General features: G+C 34.4%; 1 long non-coding RNA gene across 2 annotated transcripts in view; it reads left to right on the top strand.

Moving 5' to 3' along the window:
- The first annotated feature begins 1,202 nt into the window (after window positions 1-1,202).
- Window positions 1,203-16,531, top strand: part of LOC143648527 (uncharacterized) — a 225,808-nt gene continuing 210,479 nt past the window's right edge. For both annotated transcript variants that reach the window (XR_013158605.1, XR_013158606.1), the window contains exon 1: window positions 1,203-1,456. This is a non-coding gene — a long non-coding RNA (uncharacterized LOC143648527). The remainder of the gene's footprint in view (window positions 1,457-16,531) is intronic.

Genomic DNA, 16,531 nt, shown 5'->3' with positions numbered 1-16,531 from the left:
TAAGACTCCTTGAGAACGTTGGCAAGTAAAACATGTCTAATATAGGATTTATGAGAAAAGGAGTTAGATACAGAATATTTTTATATTTAATATATGACCACATTCATAAAATGTGTCCAAGTAATAAACAAATAAATATATGTGTGTGTGTGTGTGTGTGTATTTGTGAATACACACATATAGAGACTACGAATACTTTGGTTTGCAATATGTCCTGATTTAAAGTAAGCTTACTGTAATTCTTGATGCAGATAAAAACCTATAATCTTGAGTCAATTTGTCTGCTCATGTTTATTATTGAGTGGTAATAATCTGTTGAACATAGAATCTTAAAGAACCCACATGTGTTTCAAAATGCGTTTGTGATTTTTCTTTGGGTGGGTAGTGGAAGGGCTGTGTTTGTGCATGTGAGCATGGGTGTGCTGCTTGCTCACGAGGGATGGGAGTAAAAGTTCAAGAAGATGAGCAAGAGCAATGAATATCAGAAAGCACACTTCTTGGAGTCCCATAAACTTTTGAAACTATTTTTAAGTTGTCTTTTTTTTGCATGGGCAGGCATTGAGAATCGAATCCCGGGCTCTGGCATGGCAGGTGAGAACTCTGCCTACTGAACCACAGCGGCCTGCCCTGAATTGTTTTTTTTATACATAAGAAGCATAGCTGCATATGCTAAGTTTGTGGTATGCACCTTTGAATCTGAATGATAGGCTCCATAGTTCAGGTATTCTCTCAGATGCCTCAAGATAATAAGATATGTGGCTCTTTGCCATCTGATCTGTTCCATTCCAGGTCATGGAATTAAAAAGATAGCTTACAATGATTTCTCTGGAATCTCAAAATCTTCTCTTCTCTTAGCTCCTATAAAGTACCTCAAGCAGGTGTGTGGGACACTCACTGTCATTTCAACAATTCTGAGAGAAGGGATGCCCTTGAGAGTGTTGAACAAAAGCCTTGTTTCTCTTCCTTTGAAATTCTTTCAGATAGGTGGTTAGTTTAGGTAGGGAAGGGGAAGAGAAGGCTAAGAGGAGAAAATATATCATGTTTTTTCCTTTAGGAAGAATGGCAACAATCATTCTTTCTGAAACATTATGGAGCAAAAGAGGTCTGCATAAACATTGCAGTAAAATGCCTAGTCAGTGTCTAGTGATTTGTCTCTGTGTCATATTGTGACCTAGGAATTACATAAGCAAAGGGTTCCACCCTCTTAGGAAACTATGGGAGACTGTGTAGAGTGGGCCCCATGTTAATCCAACCAATAAACAAGGAAGTGGGACTATTGTTTCCATACTTTCCTATCATTGTTTAAAGGCTACTCCAGGGGCCAAAAGATGGGTACTGTCCTGGAACTTCTGGACAATCCTGTAGACAGGCCGAGACAGCTCTGATGGCCAAAAGAGCCTTCGTATTGGATCACTACTTACTCTTGGAGGATGTTCAGCCCATATACATGAGAATAGTGAGTGCTTATGGGGTATGGGTGGAGTCAGGACAATTCCTACTATGGTGGCATCATGAATATTAGTTGATGAAAGTAAGTTCTTTTATCCTTATATGTGATGTCCATTGGATCAAGCTTTCTTAGATACAGTTTATCAGAAGGGATAAATTGAATTTTGAACTTAGCTTTCATAGAAGTGCTTATTTATTTAGGTGCTTATTTAACGTGAATAGCTTAAAGGGAGCATGAGATGCTAGGGAGAAGACTGAATAAGATTAAGATTCTAAGATGTAGATAACTTTGAAAGTTATCTACCAACAAAAAGTTAAGTGTCCATTATGAGATTCATTCTTTATTATTCTTTGTAGTGACACTGATTGGATGAGACAGTATTAAGGAGAATTTACTACAGAAAAATATGGAGACATATAGATGGTGGACAGGTTTGGCAACTATAATTTTTATTACAGTTGTTTCAATGAAAAGGAAACCTTTGGATGGACACATTTTATTCATTTGTTAGGAGTAACCCAAGAGAAGACAGGAGCATTAGGAAGATTTTACAAATATTGACTTAAAACAGGTTTTTGATTCTTAAAATAGAGATGCTAAAGGAGAAGAGATTGAATAAAAATTTTGCCATGGATAATTCATTGATTGCTCTTATTTGTTGAACAAAGTCTTTAAATGTATTATTTCAACCTCAGGGAGAATTATAGAAAATTTATTATGCTTCTCCTTTATACAAACACACATGCAATGAGATATCTTGTAGATGGAGGAATCATCCATCTAATTATTTTTTATCAAACAAAAATTTTCCAAACTAAGAAAAAACTTTCTTTTTTCTTGGAGAACTTTGATGTGAATGAGTGTGAAATTGCAAAAGACTAATCAAGACCTTCAATAATCCCCAACTAATAAGAATGCAAATAAATTACAGCACATTTATCAAGGGTCAGATATTAGGGTTTACCCAAGAATTATGACAGCTAATCCTGGCAATAATTCTGAGTAAGTCAGTTATTCATACACATATTGGGGTGATGAAAGGAGTCTCAAAGACCTGGGATTGAAATTGCCACTTGATAACTATATGAGTCTAAGACAAATGGTTTACCTTCTCTTCACCTCAGTTTCCTTCTCTACGAAAATGAGAAATTAATAGTATCTAACTCTTAGGTCCATTGTTTGTGTTTAGCTTTTTGGAGTAGTGTCCTCAGATCCAGTTAGGGTTAGACCTCTGTTCTAGTTTACTAGCTGCTGGAATGCAGTATACCAGAGATGGATTGGATTTTAATAAAAGGGGATTTATTTCATTAGTTCTTCAGAGGAAAGGCAGCTAACTTTCCATTGAGGTTCTTATGTGGGAAGGCACAGGATGGTCTCTGATGGCCTTCTCTCCAGGCCTCTGGGTTCCAACAACTTTCCCCTGGGCGATTTCTTTCTGCATCTCCAAAGGCCTGGGATGAGCTGCAAGTGCTGAGATGAGATATGCTGAGCTGCTTGGGCTGTGCTACATTGCTCTCTCTCATTTAAGCACCGGCCAATTAAGTCAAACACCCTTCATTGCAGCAGGCACGCCTCCTAGCCAACTGCAGATGTAATCAGCAACAGATGAGGTTCACGTACCCTTGGCACATGTCCACAGCAACAAAACTTGCCTTCACCTGGCCAAATTGACAACTAAATCTAACTACCACAACCTTTACTTGTATTAATATCATATTCTCCCTAATCCTGCCTTGCATTACCTGTGTGGAATTGATAAAATTCTTCTCTTGTTTCTTTAAAAAATATGTATAAAATACCTGTTACACAGAATTGTTGTTAAAAAAAAAGTAAAGAGATTAGATGGATAAGACTTAGATTATCCAGCAAGTATATTGTTCTTGTCCTCCCACACATTATTGTGGCAATATTCTATAAAGTATATCCAAGTTCAAGACTTACCTCCTCAAATCAGTGTTGATCTTGCCCCAAACATTCTCAAAACTTTTCCTTGTAACCTAGCATACTTCTCACCACATGCTTATGCTTGGTGTGAGTTATTAAAATATGCTTTTTATTTATTCTCCTTTTCTATGGTTTAACAATAGCAGAACATCAGAAGAGAAGTATATTTTAATAACTCACACCAAGCATAAGCATGTGGTGAGAAGTATGCTAAGTTACAAAGAAAAGTTTTGATAAGGAAAAGGAAACATTTATAACATGAAGCACTTCCTTCCTCCCACTTTTGACAGTTTTGTACTATCACTTTGTCGACAATAAGTGAGATATTTCTGTTTAAATGGTTTTCTATTTGTGGCACCATAATTCAAGCCTGAGCTTCATCCAATCAACATAAATGTAATGAAGAGTTGATTTATTTTTAGCAAGAGGAACAAATGGACACAATTTCTTAATATTGCTTTAAAGCCTTGAAAATTAACTTTGTTTCTGTTGGTTGAAGAAACAGTATCATAAACTCACTTCAGTGGTGTTCTTGTAAAGTAATACTTGAACCCTCTAGATATGATTCCAGACAGGCTTAATAGGATTTAATTTCAGATGTAACTTTTCTTTTGAACAGGGAAGAGACTTACATGGAGCTATTCATTCCATGTGATAGAGAGTTGTGCAGGACAAGATGGGGTTAGGGTAAGGACAAAATAGAAAATTTTCAGCTCTAAATTGTGCAACTCATCTATGTATATCAATGTGATGATAATGTTATAGTAATAACATGGTTTAAGGGGTTAACAAGTAACATATAATTCAGTAACCAATATAAGTTTTGCTTTTGATTTTAGCACTACACTTTTTATGAACTCTCCCAAGTTCATTCCAATTTCATTTCCTTTGCCTAATATAATGCTGTATTAGTTTCCTCTTGCTGCTATAGTTAATTACACAAACTTAGTGGCTTAAAACAATGCAGATTTATTATCTTACCATTCTGGAGGTCAGAATTATGAAATAGGTTTTGTTGAACTAAAGTCAACGTGTCTGCAGGGCAGGTTCCTTTTAGAGGCTCTCAGGGGAGAATCAAATGTTTTATCTTTTTCAGCTTCTAGTGCCACCTGTATTCCTTGGCTTGTGGCTCCTTCCTCCTTTGACAAAGTGCATCACTGCAATCTCTGTTTCTGTTATCCTATGGTCTTCTCCTGTAACTCTGACTGCTTCTATGTTCCTCTTATAACCACCTTGTGATTACATCAGACCTATCCATATAATCCAGGATGATCTCTCCATCTGAAGATCTTTTTTGTGCCTGGAGACCCTGAATTTAATGTGCTTGTTTGGAGATTTAGGGGTAGCAAAATTTTTGATCAGCTGAAAGATATTGATGGAGATGTTACCTGACTAACAACAGATGCTCTAGCAATCATTAAGTTTTTTAAATCCAGTTTTGGTTATATTTAAGTGAAGCTATATGTACTTTTAGAGTCAAAATATTAATTAACCCTGCTATGTATCAAGGCCATCACCAGGATTACTTAAATTTCAGTTAGCAGGGAGCAGAATCTTTGGTAGTTCTTATTTATGAAGCTTCATAAGAAATAAAAGAAAGGTTGCTACTCTTTTTAAACTTCAGGGGACAATTTTCAAGAGGATGTCTGGCAAAGTTTCCATAAAAAATGGTGCTCTTCACACCTCTACTGTGTGAATATTTTATCTCATGTATGTATGCATGTATATACATGCCTTTGTCCTGTAAACATACTGTGTATGTATATATATATAAATTTAATCATGCTCATGTCAGCTGTTCAATTCTTCTGTAACCCGAAAGAGTATTGGACCAAAGCATAAGATGGATACATTTTCTCCCTACACAGTTGTTGCAATGCCTTGTTCAAATTAAATTAATGCAAATGAATCTTACTGCTTCACAAGTTTGTCCTTCATTTTTCTTGAAATTATGTTGTAAATGGATGTGACATGCTTTACTGGTTGTTGTTCAGGGAGCATTGTCCTTCCTAAAAGCTCCCTCATTTGTCAGAACGAAGCCATTAGGAGAAAAGTAAATTATCCTATCTGCTCATGGTATGGAAGTTGACCTTAAAACTATAAATTTTATAATCACTATAAAAGCTAAATAGTGTTAGCAATTGTGGAAATTCCAAAGAAAATCCTTGTTGAGATACAAAGCTCTTAAGATCACACAAAATCCACTACTGCTAAGCAGTAATGTTGCATGTACCTTTGCTTTATTGCTATCTCCTTGATTTGCAGAAACTCTAATTCAGAGTTTTAGCATTTTAAAGTTTCTCATTTCATTTAATATTTTATGTGTCAAATACCACTATATTTTTCCTAAGTCAGGCTGAAAATAAAGAGAGGTTTGTATAACATGAAATTAAAAACTATTAATGAACAATCATTTTGGATGAAGGACTGTTTATCAGTTCCTTTGCACATACATGCAAAATCCCTTAGTGATGGAAGGTGAGATTGGATTAGGGAATTCTGCTGGTATTGAAGTAACTTTTAAGGAGAAAGAGTAATGTACATGCAAGTTTTATCTCCCAGATCCAGACATACATTAGTGTACAACAAATGGTTTCTTTCCGCTATTGATGAAGCATCTTCTTCTCCAGCCATGCTATTCATCAGAGCAAGCACTTTAACTGAGTTTTCATCAACCATAAGCAGTAAGAATGGAATAATAGGCTGCTTGTACATATGGCTCTCTTTTGCAGGCCAACTGTTGCTTTTGCCCGCCCACATCACTGAGGACATATGGTGTTACTTTGGCTGTGGAAGCAAGTGTGTGTGGACATGTCTTGGTGTGGGTTTAAGACTGCTGGTTGTCTTCCTCTTGTTGCTTATGCAACCAACTGTCTCTGAGCAGAAAACTTATCTATTGCCTAGACTTGAGGATGATAAATGACATTCTTATTATTTTTAATTGAATATTTTAATCTAGTTTGATCACAAGACCTAATGGTTGTTTCCCTGTTATAAAGCTTATAGGAGAGAATGATAACTTTTTCAAAAATAAAAAAGGGCTTTTCCAATAAGAAACGAGTGCATCTAAAAATACAAGGGCTTTCTAGAACCAGAACAGCAGAAGGTACGGAAATGCTGTTGAGATAACTTATTGTAGAATAATCAATTTTAAAAGCTTAGTGATGGATTTTTGTTAGTTTTGACATTTGAATAAATAATGACAAAATATGATGAGATAGGCTAGCATAAAGAAAGTTGTCCAATCCCAGCATAAACTATTTCATTGAGTTTATCATATTCTAAACAAATAAAAAAATTGACTCTGAATTTGCCATGTGATGTATTTTAATACTTTTAATGTATACTTTCCAATGGTGGTTCTAAAACTTTTATATAAAAGGATCCTTTTAACTGCACTCTTATTTGTAGGCAAGGCTAGAGTGCTCATTCTGGGGCAGCTTATGCACAGAATTTGATTCAGAGAACAGATTACCTGATCAATTATCTAAGGAGAAGAGTGGGTAGTGCTGCCAGACATTATGGGGAAAATAATTATTCTGCAAGGAAACTTGTTGCCAACACTGTGAAATTTGTATAATCAAAATTTATTATAAATTTACAATAGCATTGCATTTTTACACACTATACGTGGTAAATCTAAAATCTAAACTTTTAATTATGTTTACTAAATATAAGGCAAATAAAATAAAAATCTAGATAGATAACTCTAACAAAAAAAAAAGATTTTTTTAGATGCAAGAGATGACAGATTTTCAAAACACCTTTGAGTATCTCTTGTCCTACAAAGTGTCCTTTAAGTTCCAGTTCTTTGGCACATCTATTAATCACCATTACAATAGTACGTGAAATATTTGACAATATAGGTACCAAAGATTTATGGTAATGGTGATTGATACACAGTTTCCAGCAACATTATTGTTACTCACTGGACTTGAAAACTTCCATTTCCATGCTATTTCACCTTGGTATACCACTGACTGACAACTTTAAATTATCTGATTCATCAAAAATACACTTTCCCAGAACTCACCAATTTATGTATATTTTTTGTATCACTGTGTAATTACTGTGATGAACATCAAATTTTCAATGCATCCTACCAATGTGGCAGTTAAGATAGTAGCACAGAATTAAAACAAACAGGTTCACTACAAAAAAATACTCTATATTGATTTTTTAACAGAAAGGATATGCAGGTAAATTTAATTAGAGAGCTTATATTAAATTATTTTGGCATGTGAATGCATACATACATATATATACACATAATTGACTTTGTCAAGTATGGGTTTGCACACACATATGTTAACAGAAGATCAACCTTACATATCTTAGACAAAAAATGTGAATTTCTTAAGTTGACAGATTTTTCAAATGTATATACAGTTTGTCAAAGTAGTCACATAATGGCAATACAAGGAGTCAAAATTAAGATGAAAGGTGAGATAATGGTTAAAAACTCTTAAATGAATAATTGATACTGCTATAATTTCTCTTCAGTTTTTAGCTATGGGAATGACTAGAAATGACATTATTATGCAGAAATTCCTATTTGTTTATGTGTTTATGTACATATGTGCATGTTATAAACATAAAACAGAAGGAAAATTACATGACACATGTTCATATTCAGCTCTCTATATATATACATCATGAAAATTAGTGCATGTGATAAATACATATCATATATTTACATTTTTGCATCTATTATTTTTATCTCTTCTTAAGCATAAACTAAAGAAAATAAGAAATGCTTTTGACTTTGTAATTCAATATTATACATTATGCTTCTTCCAGCCTCACATTTGTGGTTATTTTCTTCGTGACTAGACCTGTAGAATCAACAAATATCTTATATTTCTTACTAATATTTTAAAAGCAATTGTCTTTGTTAAAATTTGAATGAATGCTTTATCCTTGGCAGAGAAAAGCCAATTAAAATTAATGGAAGTGTGGTGACACCACTGCGATGGAAGATCAGATATCTATCAATCTAATTATTAAACAGATGTTTTTGAGTACTTAATGCTAGACATATGATAAGTTGCAAAAATTTAACTATAAACAAAATGTAGCCCTTATCCTCAAAATCCTTGGGCAGGACAAAATGGTCAAGCAGAAACACAGCTCAGGACCAGAAATTGAAGTTTCTGTATAGTTGAAACATTTTAGAGATCATATTATATTATTCACATACTTAAGCAATAAGGAACAATTTCCTCCACTCATTCCATGAGGGGATTGTGGTTAGGAAATAATACTGTCTCGTTTCAACTTAGAAATAGCTACGTAATTACATGACTTCAATATAATTCAAGATATTGCAACATAATTTCAATAAGTTTAATATAAGAATAAAGGTGGGTCTTTCAAATCAGTGGGAAATGATCGGTGATTTATAAAATGATATTCAGGTAATTGACCATTTTTTTTATGGTTGTAAAAAGCTATAATATACCATTCAAAAATATTAATTCTGAGTAGGTATCAAATAAACACCCAAAGTAAAAATAAAAAATATACTTTGTAAGATTAGGGTATATTTATGCTCCAAAGCATAACTCCAAAGCCAAACAAATAAAAGATTGAGATGAGACATTTATTAAAATATAAAAGTTCAAAAAATACTGTAAATTGCTATAAAAAGCCAATGTCAGGTCAAGAAAAATATCCGCAATTCATTTTGTATATCTGATATGTAAATAGTTCCAACAAATCAGTAAGAAAGGATTCATAGTGCAATAGATAAATGGACAAAGTACATTGAATGGCAACATTAAGGAACTCATGGCCACTAATGCATTAGAATTTCTATTGTTAATAACAGAATGCAAAAGCAATAGAGAAAATCATTGATATGAAGATATTCATATATCTTACAAAAAGTAAATAAGTGAGCCTTATTATAGTATGATTTCATGTTATAAGTAAATGCAATAATATCTATGGTTTTCTCTGATGAACATTGTCATGTTTTTTCTGAAAACTGGGTTATGGGGTAGATTATGAATTATGATTCTGAGTTTATAAATATTTTCATTGACAAATCTTCACACAAGTGCAGTCTATAAATGGTGTACAATCAATGGCTCACAATATCATCACATTGTTGCGTGTTCATCGCCATGATCATTTTTATAACATTTGCATCACTCCAGAAAAAGAAATAAAAAGAAAAATACTCATGCATCCCATACCCCTCACCCCTCTCTCTCATTGACCACTAGTATTTCAATCTACCCATTTTATTTTACTCCTTATCCTATTATTTATTTTTATTCATATTTTTCAGTCGTCTGCCCATACCTTGTATAAAAGGAGCATAGGATTCTGATTTTAAAAATTTAATGTATATGCATTATTTTAAAATAAAAAGGCATCCTCTGTGTGTGTGAGGGGAAGTAAACTGTGTCTAATTTCCCCTCTGTTTCTAACATAATCAGTGTTAGGAAAATAATAACAAATGCAGGTTCATATCTGAGTAGTTTGCTTTTAGTTGGTACTTTTAAACTTCTGCAGTTTTAAAGTATATTCTAACCTCAGAGTTATTGAAAGCAGCCCTTCAAATATATGCATGCTCACATGTCACTTTACCTGAATTTTATACAGGGCATCTGTTTGGGTGCCTTATTAGAATATATATTTCAAGAATGATTTCTTGTAAGTTTCCTACTCTGGGATTAACAGATAAAGGAAGATTTTTTTTTTAAATGGGGGGTTTGGTTTTTCACCTTTAATTTTTCATTACTTAGGTTTCTTTAATGACTTTTTAAATTAATTAATTAATTAATTAATTTTTTACATGGGCAGGCACCAGGAATCAAACCCGGGTCCTCGGGCATGGCAGGCAAGCATTCTTACCTGCTGAGCCACCGTGGCCCACCCAGATTTTTTTTTTAACAAAGCCTTCTGATGTACCTTTTCATTGGAAAGGGCTTGTATATTTCCTTAAGTGTTTTGTTGCCTAAGCATGGTGAGTATCCGGCAGTGGAATTTAGTGGAACAGGTGCTTATTGTGATATATGAGATGAACTTGCTTCCCTAAGCACACATCAGCATGAAATACATCTGGCTTCTGTACATAAAAGTCAATTATGTTCTCAATGTGTTTCTGTGCATTACAGAGACTTTTAGAGGCAGAAACTCTACTATTGTCTCAAACTTGGGCTTTGAGTAATTTTGAAGTTTAGGTTAGCCTAGAACTTAAGACTAGAAGTTGAAAGATAAATTCCAGACTTCAAAATGACATTGAATATGGAGCAGCCTGCCTTGGGCATAATTTTATACAGTGATATAAAATGGATGATGCCCCCCAGTGTTCCTACTAGAAATATTATCAGAGAAACTAGAACCATTGATAAATGAGGTGCTAATTCAGAACTACTACTTGGTAAGCTCTGTGCGTGTCAGCAATGGAAGAGTTTCAAATTACCACTGAAAAAGTGCTTCACAGAAAATAACCTGCATTGTGGACAAAGTACCATACAAAGCAAGCTGGAGGGAGGTGTAGTTACTTGCAGAGTCTCTGAGAGCCCATAAGGGTGAAGATAGTCCAATTAGATAAATAAAATTGGGGAATCAACTTTATACTGATGTTGGTTATCGACATAACTGGGGTGATCAGATTTTGGTGTGAGAAACCTAGAATGTTTTATAAAAGGTATTGTCTTACTCTTTTATTATAGATTGGGTGTTTTGTTGAGAGATGAAAGCATTTGTGTATTTTATAGAAGAGCTTTAATTTTAAATACGGCATTTTAACGTTAATCTTGTTTGTGTTATTCTTTATGGTTTAAAATGCATAAATACTTTATTTTACTTAATTATCACCCATTTAATCATCATTTCAACATCATGTGGATGTCATTTTTATTCTTTCCATTCTGTGAATGAGAGAGTTAGAAACCAAGAATATTAGGTGACTTGCTCAAGGATGTAGTTAATAGCACAGCTGGGAATAAAAATTCAGGGACTTGCCTCAAGTCCATAATTAATTTGGAAATCAAAATTCTAACACTAATTATTGACATGCTTACAGTAGTGGGAACATCTAGAAGATCTCGAGTTCTAATAAATGCCGAGGCCCCTCACAGTAAAGCCATTTTGCACAGAACACATTATAAACATACAGGGCAGTTGAAAAGCAAATGAAGTTTCAAAGGAGCAACATGCAATATAGAATCTTGATTGTTGGTCTTTAGAGGAAAATTCATAAAGAGAGGGGTGCATGATGCTATAATTGGAGGAGTCCTAGTGTGGGGTTGGAAGAGGGGCTGGTGCAATTTAAAGGTTGATTTGGCCCTCGGTTATCTATCATAGAATTCAGTCTAAGTTGGTTTGTGGCAGGATCATCTAGCAAGGTGTTCACCACCTGCTGCAGTTAGAAACTTGCTTTTCTTGCCCTCTAATCCATTCTGGTTTATATAACTAGAAAATGAGTTAGCTTAGGGATCATGGAGTTATGCTGTATTGCACAATTGAAAAATTACTGTATTTCTGTATTAAGTTTGCATATTAATTATGGGCTTAATAAAAGAACAATTTAGACAAGGTACTCATTGAACCAGATCTGGAGAGAGAGAGACTGAGCAGGCAATGACTTCACTGGATACCAAGGTGGTAGGCTCTGCAGAAAAGCAATTTATATGGGTAAGAAAGAACTTTATGCATAAAACCTTGTGGTAAAGCAGAACACAAAAGAGTGTGCGACTATTGGGCATAATAATAAGTGACATCAAGTTAAGAGCAGGAAGGAGAGGTGGACTGAGGAGAAGGTAAATTTTAAAAGAGAGGACTGTATGAAAAGCGATGAGCACGAAGGTTTCTGCTACAAGGAGGGACATAAGAAACAGACTGTGTCAGGAAAGAGATTGGCCCATGTATGTCAATGAGACCTCTTGAGTGGTAGCCCCTAGATTTCCTTATATACATCCAGATTAAATTTTAAAAGACTAGGTACTTGTGTTTGATGTCTTAGCTTCAAGGACATGGGATTTTACAGAATGTAGCAAAACTTTCATCAGCAATTTAATAAGTAAGACCTTTTAAAAATGTTTTTTCCTAGACATTTTTTAAGACGTGTTTTTTTTTTCATTGTCATAGGTAGCAGTACATTGTACATAATGTTACCTTTGTCTCAGTTATTTAGTATGGTAGTTAGAATAATGGTCCTCTAAAGATGTCCACATTTTAACTTCTGGAATCTATGACTATCTTATGCTCCTATGCAAAGGGGAATTAAGGCTGCAGATGCAATTAAAGTCACTCACCAACTGATCATGGAATGGGGAGATTATCCTGGATTATCTGGGCAGAATCAGTGTAATCTCCAGTGTCCTTAAAAGTAAAAGAGGGAAGTAGGAGAGAAAGAAAGAGATTTGAAGATGATGTACTGCTGACCTTGGAGATGGAAGAAGAGCTATGTGCTAAGGAAAGCATGGGGCTTCTAGAAGTTGGAATGGGCGGGGAAGCAATTCTACCTTAGAGCCCTCAGAAAGAATTCATCCCTGCTGAGGACTTGATTTCAGACCCATTTCAGATATCTAAGCTCCATAATTGTAATATAATTGGAAATGTTTTAAGCCATTATATTTCTGGCAATTTGGTACAGCAGCACTAGAAAACTACTTAGACAACATTGCTTGTTGCTGTATATAGTACATGAAATTGAGACTCAGACACTATACTTAGACAACATTGTTTTTTTCTGTAAATAGTATATGGAAATAAGAACATAGTTTAGGAAAACTTTGAAAACTGACTCTCAGGAAAGTCTCTGAATTGTAAAACCCTTAAAGTTATGAACTGTTCTATTATGATAGGTAGTTGTAATTGTTTCCTATGGCTGCTGACCAAGTTACCACAAACATGGTGGTTGAAAATAGCATGCATTTATTTTTTTACTGTTCTGGAGGCCAGAAATATGAAATAATTTACACTGAACCCAAACCAAAGTATCTGCAGGGCCAGATGCTCTCTGGAAGCTCTGGGGTGGAATTAATTCCTTGCCTCTTCCAGCTTCTGGTGACTGCCAGAATTCCTTGGTCAGTGGCTATATCACTCCAATCTTTGACTTTGTGGTCATATTGCTTTCTCCTGTTCTGGTGAAACCCTTCTCTCAATCTCTTATAAGGACACTTGTGATTTCCTGTAGGGCCCATCCACCTAATCTAGGACAAGCAATTTATTCAAGATCTAGAACTTAACCATATCTGAAAAGACCACTTCCCATGTAAATTAACATTCAAAGATTCCAAGGACGAGGATTTAGAAATCTTTGGGATCTATTATTCAGTTTACCAAAATGGTGTAGAAAATCTTTTGAGATTTTATGACTATTAAAGTCATAAAAATATCTTCTGATTATATGAGGCTTGAATGGTGCGTTGAAGATTATATTGGGTAATACCATAGTCTTCTGTGGACTAAAGTCATTAAAAATTTAGAGGACACCAGAATCCCACATGAACATTGGCCATAATTTCATTTCAGATCCAATCTCCCAATGAAGGTTGGGGTTGAAAGAATAGCTTGAGTTATTTGAACTGCAGACCACAAGTCTTCAAAGTAGGTTGTTGGAATTTTGATTTGTATCACATTGAATTTGTAGCTCAATTTGGGTAGAATTGATATCTTAAAAACATTTAATCCTTCTATCCATGATCATGGAATGTCTTTCCACCCATTTAGATCTAATTTGATTTCTTTTAGCAATGTTTTATAGTTTTCTGTGTACAGGTCCTTCATGTTCCTGATTAAGTTTATTCCTAAATACTTGATCTTTTTAGTTGTTTTTTTAAATGAAATTTTTTCCTTAATTGTCTCCTCAGTTAGGTCATTACTTGTGTATACAAACATTACTGATTTTTGCACATTAATCTTGTATCCCTCCACTTTCCGTAATTTCTTTTTTAGGCCAAATAGTTTTGTCATAGATTTCTCAGGATTTTCCAAACATAAGACCATGACATCTGCGAATAATGAAACTTTTACTACCCCCTTTCTGATTTGGATAGCTTTTATTTCTTTTTCTTGTCTGATTGCTCTAGCTAGAACTTCTAGTGCAGTGTTGAGTAATAGTGTTGACAGTGTCATCCTTGTCTTGTTCCCAAACTTAGGAGGAATGCTTTCAGTCTCTGACCCTTAAATATGATGCTGGCTATGAGTTTTTTGTATATGCCCTTTATCATATTGAGGAAGTTTCTTTCGAGTCCTATTTTTTTAAATGTTTTTTTAATTCAGAAAAGGATGCTGAATTTTGTCAAATGCTTTTCCAGTATCAACTGAGATGATGATGATGTGTTTTTCCCTTTTGATTTGTTAATGTGTTGTATTATATTGATCAGTTTTCTTGTGTTGAATTACCATTGTATGCCTGGTACAAATCCCATTTGGTCATCATGTATAATTCTTTTAATGTGTTGTTGGATTTGATCTGCAAGTTATTTTGTTATGAATTCTTATATCTATATTCATTAGGGTGATTGGCCTGTAATTTTCCTTTCTTCTAGCATTTTTTCCAGTTTTATTGTTAGAATGATGTTAGTTTCATAAAACTATTTAGGCTGTGATCCTTCTTCCTAAATTTATTGAAGATTTTGAGCAGGATTGGTGTTAGTTCTTTTTGAAATGTTGTTAAAGTTCCTATGTGAAGCCATCTGGCCCTGGGCTTTTTATTTGTAGGAATATTTTTTTTAAACTTTTTTTTATTGTATAATATAACATATATAGAAAGCAAAGAAAGAAAAAAGCAATAGCTTTCAAAACACTCCTCAACAAGTAGTTATAGGACAGATCCCAGAGTTTGTCATGGGCTACCACACCATCATCTCAGATTTTTCCTTCTAGCTACTCCAGAATATAAGAGGCTAGAAGGAATAAATATTTTTTATCATTACAGTAGACTTTTATTTTTTGTGAAAAATAACATGTATACAAAAAAAGCAATAAATTTCAAAGCATAGCACAACAGTTAGTTGTAGAACATATTTCAGAGTTTGGTACGGGTTAAGCAATTCCACAATTTTAGGTTTTTACTTCTAGCTGCTCTAAGATGCTGGAGACTAAAATAAATGTCAATTTAATCATTCAGCAATCATATTTGTTTGTTAAACCCTACCTTCTCTGTATAATTCCACCATCACCTTTGATCTCTCCATCCCATTCTTTAGGGGTATTTGGGCATTAGCTTTTCTAAATTTTTCATATTGGAAGGGGCTGTCAATAATTATGGGGTAGGGAGATGGAGCTAGCTGATGTTCTGGAGAGTCTGGACCCTCTAATTTTTAGGACTTATTTGGTCCAGGGACCCATCTGGAAGTTGTAGGCCTCTGGACAGCCACCTCAGTGCATGGAACCTTTGTACAGTCTTATATATTGCCCTATGTGTTCTTTAGGATTGGCTGGGATGGTTTCAGTTGAGGTTTGGCAAGTTATGATAGGTAGTGATGTGTAACTAAAGTTTATATAAGAGTGACCTCCAGAGTAGCCTCTTAACTCTATTTGAACTCTCTCTGTCACTGATACTTTATTAGCTACACTTCTTTTCTCCTTTTTTGTCAGGATGGAATTGTTGATCCTATGGTGCCAGGGCCAGACTCATGTCTGGGAGTCATCTTCCATTCCGTGTAGGCAGATTTTTGATGACTGATTAGATCTCTTTACTTGTGATAGGTTTGTTAAGATCTATTTCTTCTCATTCAGTGTAGGTTGTTCACATGTTTCTAGGAATTTGTCCATTTTATCTGAATTGTCTAGTGTGTTGGCATATAGTTGTTCATAGTATCTTCTTATGACTTTTTAATTTATCAGGGTCCTTGGTAACGACCCCTCTGCCATTTATGATTTTGTTTATTTATGTCCTCTCTCTTTTTTCTTTTTCAGCCTAGCTAGAGGTCCATTGATTTTAGTGATTTTCTCAAAGAACCAACTTTTGGCCTTATTGATTCTTTCTATTTTTTGTTTATTCTCCAATTAATTTATTTCTGTTTTAATCTTTGTTATTTCTCTTCTTCTATTTGCTTTGGGGTTAATTTGCTGCTCTTTCTCTAGTTCCTCCAGGTGAACATTTAAGCCTATGATTTTTACCCTTTTTATCTTTTTAATATAGGCATTTAGTGCAATAAATTTCCCTTC

Source organism: Tamandua tetradactyla, chromosome 10, assembly GCF_023851605.1.
Source record: "Tamandua tetradactyla isolate mTamTet1 chromosome 10, mTamTet1.pri, whole genome shotgun sequence".
Taxonomy (NCBI): domain Eukaryota; kingdom Metazoa; phylum Chordata; class Mammalia; order Pilosa; family Myrmecophagidae; genus Tamandua; species Tamandua tetradactyla.
The sequence above is the reverse complement of the archived record's forward strand: the minus strand, read 5'-3'. Positions and strand labels throughout refer to the sequence as shown.